This window comes from Chrysochloris asiatica, unplaced genomic scaffold, assembly GCF_000296735.1.
Source record: "Chrysochloris asiatica unplaced genomic scaffold, ChrAsi1.0 scaffold00050, whole genome shotgun sequence".
Lineage (NCBI taxonomy): Eukaryota > Metazoa > Chordata > Mammalia > Afrosoricida > Chrysochloridae > Chrysochloris > Chrysochloris asiatica.
The window spans coordinates 3040351-3059375 of NW_006408568.1; the positions used below are offsets into that span (position 1 = coordinate 3040351).

Sequence of the window (19025 nt, forward strand, 5' to 3'; positions counted from 1 at the left end):
ACAAATAGAAACTGAATTTAAAAATAGTTTTTAAAATGTAATATGAATTAGAAATACCATATGTATAAGGATCTGCATACTTCAAAACGCCATTGGAGGAGATAACATAAAATAAAATGCAACCACTATGCTAAATAAAATATAGTACTCTTAAATAAAATGAAAGAAATACTCTGTCCATAATTTGGGAGAGTCAACATAATACAAATGGTGATTTCCATCAAAATCCCAGCATGGTTTTGTGGAAAATGGTTGAATTTGGGGGCCCATGTCAATAGGGTGAGCTTTCCATAATGGACTAGAGGAATCCGTGTAAAACTTAAACATGGGCCCTTCTAACTGACTGGGCTATCATTAAGTGATACCTTCACATCAGCTAGCAACATAATGTCCCATATATATACCCATATACCCCAGATGCTCTCTAAATGGCATCTGACCAGATCAGAGACTGTCACTTGTTGACTTACTTCCCAAATATTGACAGAGCCCCGACTGGGCACCAGGCACACCCAGGAACTTTGTTGCAAGGCCAAAGTCATGGCATATTCTAGAGGGTGTGACTGTCCTCTGGAAGCCAGCAGTGATATGTCCTGTCCAAACTTCATCTCTCATACTTCAGACATATTGTCAGGAGGGACCAGTCGCTGGAGAAGGATATTGTGTTTGGTAAGGTGGAGAGTCAGAGAAAAAAGAGGAAGACCCCCAACAAGATGGATTGTCCAAGTGGCAGCATCGATGGACTCAAGCATGGCAACAGTCGTAAAGTAGGCCCAGGATCGGGCAGTGTTTCGTTCTGCTGTGCATGAGGCCTCTATGAGTCTGTTCAGACTCAATAGCACCTAACAACAACAACAACAAAGGTCCTAGGTTGTCATCTCATTTCCCATCTTTGTTAATTTTAAATGCTTTCCCATAGTATACCCTTTTCTCAGATGAGGATTTAACATAGGCAGATGTCTACCCAACATAGCAATATTTTTTTCTGTTGACTCACCTCTATAATTTGAAGTCTATCATTTGAAGTTTGACTTCTTGATCCTATTTAGTTTATATTTTTAGCTGAAGATTTTTTTTCTAGTTTTAATAAGAAAAAGTTATTTTCTTTCTGTTTCTAAAGATATGATAGGAGGTTGGTAAGGTTAGATCTTCGAGAAAGGCATTGACTTGTCCAAGGTGATTCAGCAGCTTGTCAGTTGATTGGGACTGGAGTGAATAGCACAAGAGTACCCAATCTATTTCCATAATCAAAGACATGAGTAACTGATGATTATACATCCTAATGATTTGCTAGATTCCCTGTTCAAGAAACTGGACAGAAATAGAAAAAGCTCTCTCCCAAATATCTGTACAAGCAACATAGGACAGAAATGCTTTCAAAACACACAGTCATGTCCTGGGGGGAAGAGATGTTTTTGATATAAATTGTGATGACAGCAGTTTGCAACAGACCCAGATTCAGGGAACTGTTCCAGCATGCCAGAGGTTTGGAGGCTTTTTAACTCTCATAATTCATCCACACACACACACACACACACACACACACACACACACACACACACACACACCAACTGAACTAAAGCAATGTTAAGAAGCTGACAAACCACAAAGACCAGGAAATGCAGAGTGAATGCTGATCACTGATGGGAAGAGCAATAGAAGGTAAATAAATGCACATCAAAGCGCAATCTGGGAGCCCAGGCTAGCCTTCTGAGGCTTGAAAGCAATTCTGATGATTTCCCAGCACACATACAGACCTCCAGCCAGGAGAAGCCCAGAGAGAGAAGGGAAGGAAGTGAGAGCCATGGACCACTTGCCTGGCATATACTATTCATGTGCTGCCTGGTGCAGTGTATGGAGCTGTTGTTGTTGTCAGGTGCCATCCAGTCGGTACCAACTCATAGTGACCTTATGCACAGCAGAACGAAACACTACCCAATCCTGGGCCAACCTCACTATCATTGCCACACTTGAGCTCATTGATGCCGCCACTTTGCCAATCCATCTCGCTGTGGGTCTTCCTCTATCTCTCTGACCCTCTGCCTTACCTTCTCCAGTGACTGGTCTCTCCTGACAATATGTCTGAAGTATGGGAGACGAAGTTTGGCCATCCTGGCCTCCAAGGATCACTCTGGCTGCACTTCTTCCAACACAGATCTGTTGGTTCTTTTGGCAGCCCATGGCACTTTCAATATTCTCCTCCAACACTGTAACTCAAAAGCATCAATTCTTCTAAGGTCTTCCTTATTCACTGTCCAACTTTCGCATGTATATGAGGTTATGGCGAGGCTGGTCTACTGCTCAGTTTAGCTCGGGATTTAACCAATTCAGTTCCAACACTTCATGCAATGCTTTCTTAAATTAGTCTGCATTCTTTGAGCAAGAACAAAGTTGAAGAATGTGGGCTAGATTTGGGATGCCACCGAGTAGGTAGGCAACCCTACCCAATCACTTCTCCACTTCTCCACTCCCACCCTCTACCCCCAACATCTCATCTAAGTCTCATCTAAAAATGTTTCCTCTTCTTGCTCCCTTCCACCAACTTCAGTTTCTTTGGATAAAAATTATTGTTGTTATTAAGTGCCATCAAGTTGGTTTTGATTTGCAGGGTGATAAAAATTACATAGCTATTAGTGGGAAACAATCAGGAAAATGAAATTTCCCTTTAAATTTAGGCTCTGTTTTTCATAAAAAGCTATGTAACTATGTCACCCTGTAGAAAGAAAAAGGACATTGCCCACTCTCTTCCCTGCCTCAGTGTCCTACCTACTACTTGATGCAGAGCACTAGGCAACCACCCAATGGCCTTGACTTTTATACACATGGGGTCTCCCTCATCTGTCCCCTTGTTTAACTGAAAATTTGAAATAAGTCAATGGCCTGAGACCTCAGGTGAGAACTAGCACTAATTATGGGACTAACGGTTGTGAGAATGAAATCCTGACACTTCTTTGGACCTTGACAATAAGAATGATGAAGAGAGCATTTGATAGGCACTTGCTGCTCTCAGTAGAAGGAGCTCTGGTAGCATGGTGGTTATGAGTCAGGCTGCTAATGTCAAGGTCAGCAGTTCCATGGGAAAAAGACGAAGCTTCCTGCTCTCGTAAAGATTTGCAGCCTCGGAGACCCTATGCAGTGTCGCTATAAGTCAGACCTGACTCTATGGCACATAACCACCCCACCCCCACCCCCACTACAGTAGATCTCAGTGTCAATCCTAGCTCTAATCCTAGGTAGGTCATTTACCTGTGGTTCTCCTCCAGGTACAATTGTGTGCTATAAATGAGGGAAGGGCACAGCACAACATTCTACTCAGAGAGCCCTTACTCTACCCCTGATTTGTGTCTAGCACCCAGGGCCTGAGCCCTCAGATGTCTTCTGATGAGACCTTGTTCTCAGACCACAGGGAGCTAATTACATTCGGGAAAAAACACTTGTCTTCAGTGTACCAACCACCTTGTCCCCACTGTCCCATGAATCTGAATAGCAGAGGCTAAAGACAATTTTCAACAGCTTCCACTGAATCCACTAGGATTTCTTTAAGATTGCTGGAAAGGGCTGGCCTTTCTGATGAAAGAAACCTCAGGGAGATGCTGCCCCCTTCTGGAAAGCATGCAAAAGGAAGACCCCCAAAGAGCAGGCGTTTTCTGCCTTATTGGTAATTCTCCTCACTGGGTATGATATGCACTGTTCTGTGTTCTGGGGATAGTCAAAGAGTATTCTAGGCGGAATTATGTAGACGCAGAGGAATTATGAACAAAATTAATAATCTAGGATCATTGAGACATGTCCTGGAAGGTAGGTAAAACTCCCAAGAGGTCTAGGCAGGATTTAAGAGATTATTGTTGTCATCCCCCTGCCTCTTAGCAAGACCTCAGGCATATCTCAGTCTCCTGGAATCCTTATCATTAAAAAATATATATTTCCCAGCATCTAACAAATTCCCTTTCTGATATAATTCCATTCTGACTTTTGGTGAGTGATTGAATGAGTGAGCAAACCAAAAATGAGCTGGGGGAACGTGATGGCTCTGAAGGATAAACACTGGACTATGAATCACAAGATCAGTGCTTCAAGCCCACCCTCTGCTCCTTGGGAGAAACATGAGACTTTCTACTCCCACAAAGATTTACAGCCTCAGAAAGCCTACATCAGTCACTACGAGTCTGAATCGACTCAATGACGCTTGTCAACAACAGCTATGTATGTGCTGAACTCACAGACATGGTTGATTGAGTCCTGGCTTTGCCCTCAATGAACTCACAGCCTAGTCAGAGCGGCCAAAAAGGAGTCAAAGAAAAAGATGTAACATGCATGCTAAATACAATGATAAGTCTGCCCAGTGTATTAAAAGAGCACAGAGGAGTGGTTGTTGTTGTTGTAAAGTGTTGTCGAGTTGGTTCGGACCCATAGTCACCTTGTATAGGGTTTCCAAGGAATGGCTGGTGAATTTGAACTGCTGACCTTGTTCAAACCACCCTTACGGGCCAATGCATTATCCCACAGTACCACACCAGAGGAATGGTTGTTGTTGTTGTTGTTGTTGTTATGTGCCATGGGGTCGGTTCTGACTCACAGCGACCCTGTACAGGGTTTCTGAAGCTGTAAATCTTTACGGGAGCAGAAAGCCTCATCTTTCTCCCATGGAACAGCTGGTAGTTTTGAACTGCTGACCGTGAGATTAGCAGCCTGATTCGTAACGACTATACTACCAGAGGAATGGTTGTTGTTGTTGTTGTTGAGTGCCGTCGAGTCAGTTCCGGAATGGTAGGATCCTGAAAATGGTGTCCCTAAGCAGACGACACTTAACCAAAAGTCATTGATTCAAACCCATCAGCAGCCCTGCAGAAGATCAGTGTAGCATCCTGTTCCTGCAAAAATAACAGCCTAGCAATCCCTATGGGAGCTCTTTTACTCTGTCCTATAGGATTGCAAGGAACTGTAGTCAATTCTTTGGCAATAGGTTTGGGTTTTGGGGTGTAAGAAGAAGACACCTCAATTGAGTCTTAAAGAATACATAGGATTATGGAGGGATGGTCCAGAAGGAACGTGATTGAAGTGTGAGAATGCTTATAAATGTGCAAGTATGTGGGAGAGACAAGTCATTATTTGTTCTCTCTACCTCTTGCTGTTTCCCCTGCAAGGGTGAGAAAACAAGAGGCCGCTTCAGCTTAAGTTGGACCGCACACCATTTAAACTTGCTGTTGCGCTGCCAGAATTTACATACAACCTCTGTCTATAAATAGCACCGCACATGTACTTACACACACCCCCCTCTGAAAATAACATTGGCTGTTCTCACAGTGACTTTGAACTGAGAGTTTATATTTAGTTTACTCTCTCCCATCTATTTATATTTCTTTTGTTTACATAAATATTCCTCTTCGTTTATTGCTGTCATGTCTGAGCACCTGATGTCATTTAAAGAATACATAGCAACTTCATTCCATCAGAACTGGGCAGTTAAATCCATCTCCCCCGGACCCTGATAGGTTCTTGAATGTGCTTCTTAGAATACCAGAATTTCAGGCTTGCAAAGAGACTTCAGACCTTTTCTTTTTTTCTGTCTTCTTTCTTTACCTAGATTCCCTGGAACTGGTCTCAGCCCTTCCAGGGAGGGAGCTGCACTGCACCCATGGTACCCTAAATTGGCATTACTAGCCCTCACCATAAGTCTCCTGAGCAGCTACAAACCACTGACTCACTCAAGAGCCCTTCAGATGCTGGCCTTTACCTCAACTAATGTGGTTGTTGTTGTTGCTAAGTGCCCTTGAATCAGTTCCAACTCCTAGAAACCCTGTATAGGTTTTCCAAGGAGGGGGCAGTGGGTTTGAACTTGCAGTTAGCAGTCCAGTGCTTATCCCACAGTGCCTCACCAGGAGTCTTTCTTCAATCAATGTTGTTGTTAAGTACTGTTGAATCAGTTCTGACTCATGAAGACCCTGTATAGTGTTTCCAAGGAGCAGCTGGTGGGTTTGAACTGCTGATCTTGTGGTTCACAGTCCAGTGCTGATCCTACAGCGCCACAGTAGGAATCCTCCTCAGACAACAGTCCTCCATTATTTCCCTTGGTCTCTTGGCTTTTATTTCTATCAGTCTTTACATCATCTTTGCTAATTCTTCTCGAAACTCCCCTACGGATTAGGTATTTTCCTCAAAGTTGAAGGCTCAGAATTCTAGTGAGATTCTGGTCTTGGTTGAAGATCGTTGGAAGATTATACCAATACCCTGAGCCTGATCACGTAGGTCCCGTGAGCAGCAAAAGGCTGACTGTAAACTATAGACCTTTCATCTCCCCTTCTCCTGGGATAGCTGAGAGAGCGTGGGTTTTGGAGTCAGTTTTACCAAGAGATAAAACTCTGCTGCTTATAGTTGTGGTTGTGGTTGTTAAGTGTCGTCGTATCTGTTCCAACTCATAGAGACCTGTATAAGCCTTATGAGGAGCAGCTGGTGGGTTTGAGCTGCCAACCTTTTGGTTCATAGTCCAGTGCTGATACTACAGCACCACATCAGGAATGCAAGTCTTGAGCAAGTCCCTAAACCTCTCAGCCTCACTTTCCTCATCTGTAAAATGGGATATCACTTATCTTTCAAAACTGTGATAAAATACAGAAAGAGTCAGTGTCCAATAATTATTAAATGTTAAATGTCTAATACTCCCTTTTCTTTTTTCTTTCCCTTCAGAATTTCCTTGTGGTTTTTTAGACTCCAATCCAATGACTACTTCCTATTGCTTCTACAGATTCCAAAACAAACAGGAAAATCCACTGTCATTAAGTCGATTCCAACTCATAGCAACCCAATATAGGGTTTCCATGATTATAAATCTTTATAAGAGCAGATGACCTCATCTTTCTCCCGCAGAACTGTAGGGAGTGGGGTAGGTTTGACAAGGGGGTTCAACAGCTTCTAAGGAAATCTAAATCTGTCCTCAGAGGACTTCTTGGGAAGAATAAGGAAAAAACAAATCCTGTTCTATAGAACTTCTTATTCTCTGCCTTTGAGGGAATGGTCAGGAGATGTAGGAGAAAACATGGAAGAGAGAGATGGGTAGTAAGGAACCCAAAGGAAGAATGCCCAGGTGTGAGGAAGAAACAGACTATTGAGAAGAAGAAAGCCCAGAAGACCCCTCATTCCCATGCAGTCTCTCTCATTCTTTGCTTGAATCTCACCTTCTGTGACTTTCACTGCACACACAGCCAGTCTGGTATTTATTCAAGGTAATCTTACCTTTTATTACAGTCAATCTCAAGCAAAAGAGAAAAGAACAACACATAGAAAAAGCATAGAGATATAAATCTCTAAACTGTATCCAAGTTAAAAGCTCTTCAACATGCATGCTGGATAAAGTCTGGGTGAAATGAAGACGCTTTAAGTCCTCCTGCTCCAGCTCGGTGTTCTGACTTCTAGGAGGTCGATTTGAGCTGTATGTCATCTAGGAAAGTGAAGGGTTCCCTGCTGGACCTCAGGCTACCAAACAGAGAATCCCAGGAAAACCCATTTTCACTTAATGAACAGAATCAAAGGGGCTTCACACACCTAACCCCCTTCCCTCACCTTGATAGCTCCTACCTTCTTTCAGTCCCACAGTGGAAACAAGTGGCTCTTCTGTGTTCTCTCACAACCCTGTTTACCTTCTTACTAGTATCATGATTTCCATCCTTTCTTGTCTAGCTCCTAAATAATCTCATTTCATTTCCAATGGAGAATTGCTGGTCACCAGCTCATACATCCTGGTGTTGGCCAGGCCTGAAGTCTACTCTGTAATTGTCTCTTTGATTCAGTAACTATAAAGTACTGTCCTGGTGTGGTACTGTGGGATTAGTCTAATACAGGGTCACTATGAGTCAGAACCGACTCAAAGACACTTGACAACAACAACATGTATCAGGTACTGTTCTAAGTACTTGGAATCCACTCATGGACTAACCAGTGGAAAATGCCTTATCCTCAGGAAATCTACATTAACTTTCTTCATTTGTGGCTAATGAGAATCGCCAGCATTAATATAATTCTACAGATGCTTTAGGTGCCATTGGGTAGATGAGAGGAGAAATGCACAGAGATCTGACATGATCTTATTTGCCAAGGCCACAGAGTGAGTCAGAGGTAGAGTTACAATCAGACTCTTGGGGTCTTAATACTCAGCATTGGTTCTATCTTCCATAGCCTTCTCTTCCTGCTTTGATGCTAATATCACATCAGCACACTCATCTCCCTATCCCTGTACTTATGGAGCTTTCTGGTCTAACCACACTGTAGCCGTTACCCATGTGCCACATTAGCTGTTCAGTACTGTTTTCAGTGTTATACATCCCAGTTGGCTTGTTCATTCCTGAATGCCAGTGTTAGCATAAAGAACTTATTTCTGGTTCTTTTAGTAGCATCTTTGGTCATTGTGCTAAAAATGGCTTATAACAGGTCCTACAAGACTGATTTCCTCATCTCTTGGCCACCGAGAAAGTTCTTGAGTCCCAGAATGTTACATTTGGCTGCAAATGGCTTCATTTTTTTGTTGTTGTAGTGAGTAGTACAAATCACTTTGTATGTGTGCCAGTATATTTTAAAAATGCTAGGACTCTGTGTAACTCCCTAATACAGTACTAGGAATCTTGGTGTGGTGTGGCACTGTAGGATAAGCCCTTGACCATAAGATTGGTTTGAACTGCAGGTTCAGCGGTTCAAACTCAGAAGCGGCTCTTTGGAACCCCTTACACAGAGTCACTATGAATCAGAACTGACTTGATGACACATAACAACGACAACAGTGCACTGGTATGGCATTGTAGGATAAGAGCTGGACTACAAGGTTAGTTAAAATGGAAGGGTGGGCAGTTCAAACTCACCAGCCATTCCTCAAAAACCTATACAGGATCTCTATGAATTGGAACCAACTCTATGACACTGAACAACAGAGTATTGGACATATGGCTGATGGTTAATAAGTATCTGGAATTGTGTTTAATGCTAAAAGACAAACTGTACATTATTTCAAAGTTGGGAGGAATAGTGGAAATGAGGATCGAGATCTAGAGAAGCTAAAAGTTTGTTGAGGGTCACACAACTAAGGAGTGTCAAAGTTGGGCAGGGACCGTGGCATTTCAACATGTCACCATGACACAGACTCCTCTTTATTCTTTAAATGCTTTGATAATAAGAATCCATCAGGCCATGTTTCTAAAGCAGGACCAAGGAAGAAGAAGGTTTTCTTACATTTCTGCTTTGCCCAGAGGGAAAGTTCTGAGGATTGTGTATTAGGACAGGCTGTAACTTCTACTAAGATTCCAGGGAAAAGGGCTTCCTCAAGCTTGCCTGTAGCTTTGCAGACCGCAGAGATGAGAAGGCAGGGAGTGAGAACACATGGGAGGTGACTGAGGTTTAAGGCCAGACCTTTTCCATTAGTCCCAGATGTCCGGTGTCTCAGAGGACAGCTGGGACCACTTGACTAAGGACTCCATTCCCATGCAAGGCAGTGTCTCTGAAGGTACCGGGAACACCTGCAAGCAGAAGGGATGGAGGGCAGAGGCTGATTTTGTTTCCTGTGGGTACAACTTCCCAATTCTACCCCTGACTTAATTAGTGAAGACAATTTTGTAAGAAGGAACTAAAAAAGAGGCTGAGTCAAAAGCTATTTAGCATGCAATGTACCACTTAAGATGTGGAGATGTTATGTGACCTATTGCTGAGTCATTCCCTAGAAGCACTCTGGCTAGGCCATTAGTTCAAATAAGCAGTAGCATCTATGGAAAGGGACACCTAGAGACCACAGAGTCCAGTCCTGGTTCTCCAGTTATCTGGCTGTGGGGCACTGGTAAAATCACTTTTCAACTCGGGACCTCCTCTATCTTTTCATTTTTGAGGACATGAAAAGCTCAGACTAGCTGGTACCCAAGATTCTTTCCCTCTTTTCTTTTTCTCCCTTCCTTCCTTTCCTTCTTTCCTTCCTTCTTTCTCTTTTTAACTTTTTATTGTGAATTGAGTGAAGATTTACAAAGAAAGTGATCAGTTTTGCATCCAAGAAATCACACACTGTGTTTCACCTCACTGATTGCAATCCCCTCTATGTAACAACAGTTATCCCACTTCCCCTGCGCTTACTAATTCCATTGTACCCTCCTTTTAAACCCCTTGTCCCCAGATAAATGTTGTCCTTTTGATTTTTGGAATGATTAACTATTCTATGGTGTTGTTGTTTCCTCCTATATATATAGTCACTGCTTGGTTGAAAACTGGACCATGAGAGTGAGTTCCTTTTCAGATCTGAGCGGTAGCCAAGGGTTCCTCCAGTCTCTTTCTGATCAGTGAGCCCCATCTTTTTTTTTTTTTTTTTTTTCTTTTTTAATAATTTTGAGTCCTGTTCCACATTTTCTCCCATTCTATCTGGGACCTTCTAATGTGATCCCTTTCATGGCAGTTGGTAGTGGTAATCAGGCACTATCTAGGTCTTCTGGACTCAAGAATTGTGGAGCCTGATGCTCACATGTTCTGTTAATCTGTTGGATTAACTGATTCCAAGCATCTTCAATTTTTATCACTCCTTTTTTCTGCATATGGAGAGACCAATAGTTGAACCTTAGATGGCCGCTCATGAGCTTTTAAGATCCTAGTTACTACTCACCAAAGTAGGATGTAGAACACTGTCTTTGTGGACTATGTTATGCCAATTGACCACGGTGTGCCCAGAAACTATGATCCTGACATCCCAGGCCTAGCAACTGGTAGCCTTAAATTGTTTGGTAATGTCCAAGGAGTTTTCATCATTTTGTCCCTACCATGTTGTGGCATGATGAGTTAATGTGCTGAACTGCAAAGTCACTTTGAACTGCAAGGTTGGCTATTCAAGCTCACCGGCCGCTCCTTGGAAGCCTTATACAGATTTGCTATAGGTTGGCACCAACTCAACGGCACTTAACAACACATCCATAGGTGTGTTTGCAACAAAGGTAAATGCTCATATACAAACACCCTCTGTCAAAACCTTATGTAGTTGTGAGTATGCTCCCACTCTCCCTATACATGCTCAGCCTGTGTATCTGTCTATGTATCTATCCATAGAACATTGGTTCAGGGTTGTGACTGTAACAGTACTTACCTCTAGCCCCTTTCTTTAACCCTTGTTTCCTCCCCGGGTCTTCATCAGTCCATTCTTCTGCCAACCTCCCTCTTGTTGTATATTGCCTTCCCCATTACCCAAATTAGCACATGTCTACCATCCAGTCATTGAATTCCTCTCCCTATTAACCATCAAAGAATGTCTCTTTTAGCATAAAAGCATTTCTTGAATTTTTACAATGATGGTCTTGTGCAAATTTATCTGTTTGTGATTAACTATTTTCTTCTTTCAACATAATGCCCTCCAGGTTCATTCATGTTATGAGGTGCCTAGCAGATTCATTGTGACTCTTCATTGTTGAATAGTATTTCATTGTATGTACCAAAGTTTAAAAGTTTATCTATTCTTTCATTGTGGGCATTTAGGCTGTTCCTTTTTTTTTTTTTTTTTGCTATTGGGAATAGTGCTTTGATGAACAGGGGTTTGTGGTTCTCTATATTTTTGACATTTCATTTAATTCCTCTTGTGTGATTCTTCTGATCTTAGCAAAATGTTGCTAATAGCCTCACAGGTAAAGTAGTCCTGTCTCTCTAGCTGGAAAGAATAGATAGTACCAGAGTTAGAATATAATAAAATCAAAGCATGTATTGCAATGGCAAGCAAAATTTGGAGCACACAGTGGAGTCTTGGTGTGGTGTTGCAGGATAATGCACTGGACTGCAAAGGTCGGTTTGAACAGCAAGGTAGGTGGTTCAAACTTACCAGTTGCTCCTCAGAAACCTTATACAGGGATTGCTATGAGTCAGAACTGACTCCATGGTACTTAACAACAGCAACATGGTACTTAACAACAGCAAGTGGAATTTTAATAAGTGTTTGGGTAAGTAAGAAAGAAAGGAAAGAAGAAAGAAAGGAAAAGGGAGTGAAGGTGAGAGAGAAAGAAAGAAAGATTAACTGTGGAATACTGTCTTTTTTTCATAACACAGGTTTTATTTTTCTACATGCATAATGAAACCTGACATTAATTTGGAGCTTATTATTCTAAGGACTTAAATGTCTTAGTTATTGAATTATTACTTCCAAACTGTCCCCACTTTGCAGATGAAGAAATGGAAACATGGAGAAATTTGTTAACTTGTCCAAAGTCACCCACCTAGTAAGTGGTACAGTCCAGACTTGACTTCCCTGTTTTATTCCCACCTATGTCTCTCATTCTGGCACCTAGTACTTAGCATAGTGTGGAAATAAGTATGAGAACCAGGCCAGAAGATGGTTAAGGATGAGAAACTGAAAGATGAGAAGACCAGGAAAAAGTCCAGGCTCAGGAAACTTGTGCAAAGACTATTCAGCCTGGGTCAGGAAAATATACTTGCACTCTGAAAGACTAAGATGGTGAAGGGCAGGCAGTGAGGAAGAGAATCTCAGATCAAGACAGAAAACACATTGAGGGAAGCAATAAGAGGACATGACAACAAAGGAAGCCTGGCTAAAGGTCCTTATTAAGTTCTGCTTCTTTAGTTGATTCAACCTGACATCTCTTTGTTGTCTCATCTAATCCATGGTCCAATGTATTGTTCATATGCATGTTATGTGTATACAAGAATATAGGGTTTATAGTAGGAGTTGTGGTGGCACAGTGGGTTAAGCACTGGGCTGCTAGCTAAAAGGTCAGTGGTTTCAACCCCTCCAGCTGCTTCACAGGAGAAAGCTATGGCAGTCTGCTTCTGTAATGATTATTGTGTTGCTGTTAAGTGCTGTCAAGTCTGTTCCAACTCATGGAGTTTCCAAGAAGCAGCTGGTGCATTTGAGCTACCAACCCTGTGATTCACAGTCCAATGCTTATCAATCCTATAGCACCACACCAGGAATCCTCTGTAAAGATTTGTTGTTGTTGTTGTTAAGAACCTACAATTTTGGAAACCCTATGGGACACTGACACTCTGTCCTATAGGGTGTCTGTGAGTTAGAATAAGCTCAGTGGCAGTGGGTTTGGTTTTAGTTTTATAGTTAATACTCTTAAACACCCTCTTCTCCTGCTGTAAAGTTACTGCCACAGTAATATCGTTCAATGGAGAGGACGCTGGAACCAAAATACGTTTGATTTGTCTTCTCCTCTGCCATATAATACGTGTGACCTAAGGTCTGTCACATATCTTCCTGACTCAGTTTTTCTTTTCTGCTATCACAAGAATATCAGATAAGCACCTGGCCCAGAGCCTAACAAATAGTTGGCTTCTATTACATAACTTTATTTCACTTCTCCTCCGCTGTTTAGATTAGATTCTCTAATTTTAGAGTGTACTGTTTATTCTATGATGGGTGGAGAGACCCAAAGGGTTCTTTCTCTATCGTTAAGATAAAAGTTCCAGGGAAAATCCTCAAGCTCTTAGGTGATGGTAATCATGCAGGAAGCCAGATCACTCAGGAACTAAGCCAGAGCTTATCACTTTAGGTCTGGGTGAAACCCATCCTCTACACTCAGGCAGAGATCCAGTTAAACCACCAGCTAGTTCACTGTCATCAAAAATTCCCTTAGGTGTAGAACTTCCTTGGCAAGAAGTTCTTTCTTTTGTCTAACTGGCATCCCTTCTATTATAATTTGATCTCACTTCCTTTGCTCTGACTCTAAGGAAAAAAGAACAGCTGGTCACCACCACCCCCATGCTCATCCTTCCGATAAATGATATTAGTGCCAAAAACATGGGGTTCCAAAGTCCTGAACTTTCTTCCTGTAGTAAAACTCAATCCAACTGAGTTGGGAGTGTTGTGGCTTAGATGTTAGTTGAGTCGACCTCAATGGGTACCAGGCAGTCTGTGGGCAGTAAAAGATATTTCCTATGGCATAGGAGTGGGCTTACTATTGTGGCAGGTGGAACAGGGTCCACCTGTCATTCCATGAGCTTTCTATCCAAGGTGTGAGGGAAGGGGAAGGGTTTCTGGGTGTGTCTGCTAGTCAGGCGTGGCAATGGGAAAGACAATCCTTGATGCTTCCATATAATTGTGTGAGAACCGAGAAGAAGTTTAAGTCACCTATGAATACATGAAATGTTATCAATATCACTACTTATCAAAGAATATGGTTTAATTCTAGAAGATGCCATGTTCTGTCTATAGATAAATTTTATTTTTGTTTTAATGGTTAAATCCAGTTTTAGTGGAAATGTAGGTAATATTTGCTCAGATACACAGTTGGTAGAAGTTAAAATGGACTAAACTTTCTTGAGAGCAAGTGTCAATATCAACCAAAGGACTCAAAACACTCCTTGAAAAGGAGTTTTCATGTATTCTATGCAGGTTCCTTAAATCTTTGCTCCATTCATGCCATTATGTCTACTCTATTTTGAGGAGGCAGATCTTACCCAGTCATATTTTGAGCGTCTTCTCACCTGAGGGTCTAATTTTTGGGCAGTATGTCTAACAATTTTTTGCTGCTGTTAATAAGATTTTTAGTGGCTAATCATTCAGAAGTGGTTCACCTCACTTTGTAGTCTGTCTTTGTTTGGAAGCTTTGCTGCAACCAGTCCAGCATAAGTGACTTTGCTGGTATGTAAGTTGGATCAACTTTCTTTGGAATGGGCACAAATATGGAACGCTTCCAGCCGGCCAGCTGCTGTCTTCCAGATTTCTTGGTAAAGGTGGTATAGCTTCTAGCATCACAGCAACATGCAAGCCAACACAGTATAACAAACTGATTAAATAAAAGAGCTGAATAGCAGATTTCAAAGGGAAGCTTGAGAAGACTTATTTTTTTATCATGAAAAAATGCAATGACCTGGAGTTAGAAAAACAAAAGAGAAGAGAACATGCTTGGCATGTCTCAAGCTGGAAGAACAAGAAAGAAAGGCAAGAAAAAGAAAAAAAAAAATCTAAGACTCAAAGACTCAAGTTGAAATATTGAAGGATTCTATGGACAAAATATTGAATGGTGTAGGAAGCATGAAAAGAAGATGGAAAGAATACACAAAGTCACTGTACCAGAAAGATTAGGTCAGTGTTTAATCATTTTGTTGTTGGGATGTGCTGTGGAGTCGGTTCTGACTCATAGCTATCCTGTACAGGGTTTCTGAGGCTGTAAATCTTTATAGGAGCAGAAAGACTCATCTTTCTCCTGCGGAACAGCTGGTAGTTTTGAACTGCTAACCTTAAGGTTCACAGCCCGATTCGTAACCACTACGCTACCAGTGGTCCTTAATCATTTTAGAAGGTAATAAATGATAAGCAACCTGTGATATTGAAGGTAGAAGTCCAAGCTTCACTGAAAGTATTGGCAAAAACAAGGTTCAAAGAATAGGTGAATATTAATTGAGATGTTTGAACAGACAGATAAAGTACTGGACTCAACTAGTCTTTCCTAAGAAATTTGGAAGACAGCAGCTGGCCAACTGGAAGAGATCCCTATTTGTATCCATTCCAAAGAAAGGTGATCTAACTGAATGATGAAATAATATCATTAATATCATATGCAAGTAAAATTTTGCTGAAGATAATTTAAAAATAGTTGCCACAATACATCAACTTCCAGAAATTCAACCAAGATTCAGAAGAGGATGTGGAATGGGGATATCTTTGCTGATGTTGGATGGATTTTGGCTGAAAGCAGAGGATACAAGAAAGATGTTTACCTGTGTTTTATTAACTATGCAAAGGCATTGAATGGTGTTGGTGATAGCACATTATGGATAATATTGCAAAGAATGGGAATTCCAGAATACTGAATTGGGCTCTTGCAGGATACGTACATAGACCAAGAGGCAGTCTTTCAAACAGAACAGGGAGAAACTGCGTGGTTTAAAATCAGGAAAGATGTACATTAAGATTGTATCGCTTCACCATATTTATTCAATCTCTATATTGAGGAAATAATCAGAGAGGCTGGACTATATAAAGAAGAATGAAGCATCAAGATGAGAACAAGACTCATGAACAACCTTCAATATGCAGATGATGCAACTTTGCTTAATGAAAGTGAGGGGACTTGAAACATTTACTGATGAAAATCAAAGACTTCAGTATGGATTATACCTCAACATAAAGAAACCCAAAATCCTCACAACTGTGCCAATAAATCATATCATGATAAATGGGGAAAAAAAGATTGAAGTTATTTAAAATTTTCTTTTTACTTGGATCCGTCAAATAACATACTGCATTGAGCAAATCTCTTGCAAAAGATCTCTTTTAAAGTGTTAAGAAGCAAAGATGCCACTTTCAGGACTAAAGTGTGCCTGACTAAAGCAATGGTATTTTTAATTGTCTCCTATGCATGTAAAAACCAAACAATGAATAAGGAAAACCAATGAAAAATGAATGTATTTGAATTATGATGTTGATGAAAAATATTGAATATACCATGGACTGGCAGAAGGAAGAGCAAATCTATGTTGGAGAAAGTACAGAATGCTCCTTAGAAGGAAGGATGGTGACTGTCGTATGTACTTTGGACATATTACCAGGGACTATCAGTCCCTGGAGAAAGACATCATGGTAAAGTAGTAAGTATAAAAGAGAAAATCCTCAACCAGTAACTACAACAATGGGCTCAAAGATAGCAATGTCAGGGAGGATGGTGCAGGATTGGGTAGTGTTTCATTTAGTTGTTCTTAGGTGGCTGTGACTTAGAACCTGCCCAATGTCCTAATAACACCCACAGAGTTCATCATGATTATGGAAAAGTATACAGAAAAATGAAACAGAATATGTTAAGTGAAACATAGGCAGTAAAATAGCTTATATAGCATTTATCTATATATAGGTATCATATCCTCACTACTGGACTAATAAATAACAAGGTGAATGGAGAAAAAATTGAAGTTGTCAGAGACTTTTTGCTTGGCTCAAGCATTAATACCATGTAAGCAGCAGTTAAGAAATAAAATGATGTATTGCATTAGGCAAATTTGCTTCACAAGACCTCTTTAAAGTGTTTAAGAGCATACATGTAAGTTTGAGGACTAAGGTGTGCTTGACCCAAGCCATGGTAATTCAATAGCTTCATGTGCATATAAAAGTTAGACAGTGAATAAAGAAGACCATAGAAGAATTGATACATTTGAGTTACGGTGTTAGACTGCCAAGAGAACAAACAAATTGGTGTTAGAAGTATAGCCAGAGTGCTCCTTAGAAGCCAGGATGACCATACTTCATCTCTCATACTTCTGACATATTATCAGAAGGGACCAGTCCCTGGAGAAGGACATCATACTTGGTAAAGTGGAGAGTCAGCAAAAAAGAGGAAGATCCCCAATGAGATGGATTGGCACAGTGACAACAACTATTGTGAGGTTGGCACAGGACTGGGCACTGTTTCATTCTGTTGTGCATCGGTTGCTATGAGTCAGAACCAACTCGATGGCATTTAACAACTAATAACAGATATCAATTGTAATATTGACATCAGCATCTATCTAGTTATTTATTAATCAATTGATCTGAATGGATACAGACCAACATAATATTTGTGATTAGGTCTTGGTGGTAGCATTATTAAAAATATCAACAAAAAACAATTGCTGCTCTTTCTGCCATCATGGAGTCTATGGAGGCCTGCTGGGAACAGGACTTCAAGATAGCACTATGTCTGGAAAGCTATGGTCCAAGGCCATTTTTGTTGGCTATAAACGGGGTCTCCAGAACCAACGGGAGCATGCAGCTCTTGAAATTGAAGGTGTTTATGCTTGAGATGAAACCAAATTCTGCTTAGACAAGAGATGTGCTTATGTATACAAAGAACAACACAGTGACTCCTGGTGGCAAACCTAACAAAACCAGAGTCATCTGGGGAAAGGGAACTCATGCCCATGGAAACAGTGACATGGTTCAGGCTAAACTCTGAAGCACTCTTCCTGCTAAGGCTATGGGACACAGAATCTATGTGATGCTGTATCCCTCAAGAATTTAAACTTATTGAAAAGTAAATGAATAAAATTGTGGATTTGTTACAAAAAAAAAAATGCTGTTCAATTGATTCAAAATCATGGTAACCCCATCTATCTTGGAGTATAACTGTGCTTTATAGGATTTTCAATGGCTGATTTTTCAGAAGCAGGTGACCAGGCCTACCTTTCATGTGGTTATTTACCTTTGTGGCAAATATATCCACGAGTGTGGTGAAGCATACAAGGACAAAGCTATGAAAACTCCTTAGACATAACCAAACATTTTGATGGGATGATCATTGGGTCTGGGATTCAGAGGACACCATAGTCAATTGGCATAACATAATCCATAATGACAAAGTTCTACATCCTACTTTGGTGAATAGCATCTGTAGTATTAAAATCTCATGAGTGGCCATCCAAGGGGCAACTATTGGTTTCTCCCAGTCTGGAGGAAAGAAGAGTGAAGAAAATTAGTCCAGTGGACTAATGGACCATGTAAACATCATTCTTCATGACCATGAGATCAGAAGAACTATATGGTGCCCAGCTACCACCACTAGGTGCTTGAAAAGGGATCACATTAGAAGATCCTAGATGAAATGGAAGAACAATGTGGAACAAAACCCACAATCATAAAAAGATTAGGCTTACTGATTGGATGCAGACTAATGGAACCCCTGAGGCTATGATCCTTAGTTAGTCTTCAGATCTGGAAATGAATTCACCTCCATGACTCAAACATCACATCAGCCAAACAATAGATAGGTCTCTAAGGGAAACCTTAACACTAGTGAGACATGCACACCTTAGATTAATCAACATTTGAGATCAAAAGGGTAGCACTTACCCAAGAACAGAGTTCAGGAGAGTCAGGAAAAAAGGAGGAATGGAAACAAGAGACACAAGGGAGGAAGAGGAAGGAATAAGTGATGTACAATGAGGGGATTACAATTAATGAGATGAAACAAAATGTGCATGAATTGTTGAATGGAAAACTGATGATCTTCACCCAATTTATAATGAAAAGTTCAAATAAAACAGAGTGATGCTACAGACAGTGACCATGAGAACTATGAAATAAACTTTATATATAT

The 19025-nt window shown here is 40.9% G+C and overlaps 1 pseudogene; it reads left to right on the plus strand.

Moving 5' to 3' along the window:
- The first annotated feature begins 17626 nt into the window (after window positions 1–17626).
- LOC102833641 lies at window positions 17627–17951 on the plus strand (annotated as a pseudogene).
- The last annotated feature ends 1074 nt before the right edge of the window (window positions 17952–19025 follow it).